The sequence below is a fragment of the Seriola lalandi genome, unplaced genomic scaffold (assembly GCF_002814215.2).
Source record: "Seriola lalandi dorsalis isolate HSWRI2012SDOR001 ecotype SW California unplaced genomic scaffold, Sedor1 jcf7180002054366, whole genome shotgun sequence".
Classification (NCBI taxonomy): domain Eukaryota; kingdom Metazoa; phylum Chordata; class Actinopteri; order Carangiformes; family Carangidae; genus Seriola; species Seriola lalandi.
Window position 1 is genome coordinate 143,887 of NW_019524919.1, and position 1,503 is coordinate 145,389.

The window sequence follows — 1,503 nt, forward strand, 5'->3', positions numbered from 1 at the left end:
AGGTGATGACATCATCACTGGTGTTGAATCTCCTCACAGGAAACATGTCGATACCTCGCTCTGATCAGGAGCCAGTGAAAAGGTCAGAGGTCAAACAGTCCACTGGACAGGTCTCAGTGAACGACAGAGTCCTCTGTCCTGGATCTGTCTCAGTCCTTGACCAGGATCCAGAGCTGCTCAGGACTGTAGACAGAGGAGGTCTGATGAGTCTTCACTGAGACTCATGTGGTCCAGAGAGACTCCCTGACTGCCCTGGACCACAGAGACCAGGACTCTACCACAGACCTGCTGCTGTTTCTCATCTTGTTGCCCTCGGAGTCTAGTTCCCTTCAGAGTCTAGTTCCCTTCAGAGTCTTGTTCCCTTCAGAGTCTAGTTCCCTTCAGAGTCTAGTTCCCTTCAGAGTCTAGTTCCCTTCAGAGTCTAGTTCTCTTCAGAGTCTTGTTGCCCTCAGAGTCTAGTTCCCTTCAGAGTCTAGTTCCCTTCAGAGTCTAGTTCCCTTCAGAGTCTAGTTCCCCTCGGAGTCTAGTTCCCTTCAGAGTCTAGTTCCCTTCAGAGTCTTGTTGCCCTCAGAGTCTAGTTCCCTTCAGAGTCTAGTTCCCTTCAGAGTCTAGTTCCCTTCAGAGTCTAGTTCCCTTCAGAGTCTAGTTCCCCTCGGAGTCTAGTTCCCTTCAGAGTCTAGTTCCCTCAGAGTCTTGTTGCCCTCAGAGTCTTGTTCCCCTCAGAGTCTTGTTGCCCTCAGAGTCTTGTTGCCCTCAGAGTCTTGTTCCCCTCAGAGTCCTGTTGCCCTCAGAGTCTTGTTCCCCTCGGAGTCTTGTTGCCCTCAGAGTCTTGTTCCCCTCGGAGTCTTGTTGCCCTCAGAGTCTTGTTGCCCTCAGAGTCTAGTTCACCTCGGAGTCTAGTTCCCCTCGGAGTCTAGTTCCCCTCAGAGTCTTGTTCCCCTCGGAGTCTAGTTGCCCTCAGAGTCTTGTTCCCCTCGGAGTCTAGTTGCCCTCAGAGTCTAGTTCCCCTCGGAGTCTTGTTGCCCTCAGAGTCTTGTTGCCCTCAGAGTCTTGTTGCCCTCAGAGTCTTGTTGCCCTCAGAGTCTTGTTGCCCTCAGCAGTCTGAGCTGTTGCCACATCACTGGTTCAGGTTTGGGGCAGGTGGTGGGGGTTGCTGGTTCGATTCCGTGACGTGTTCCTGGAAACAGTTCTCGATGACTCGGTTCTTGTTCTGACAGTCATGATGAGAACTGTTCTGTGTTCCTGATGTGGAACCAGAACCATCCATCAGAGTGGACAGGACCGGACTGCAACAACATGCCTGTTCCCTCCTGGGGGCGTAGCACTGGTCGGTGCTGATGAGGCCCCCCGGGGGCCGGCCCGCCTCACAGCCGGGCTCTGCAGCGGACCACCGGTCGAGCCCTGCGGTGCTGTGTTTTCACAGAACATTCCCTGTGGCTCCGCGGCGGAGGGGGGGGCGGAGGTGGTGGAGGGCGACGCAGAGAAATATCAGAAATTCTGTGG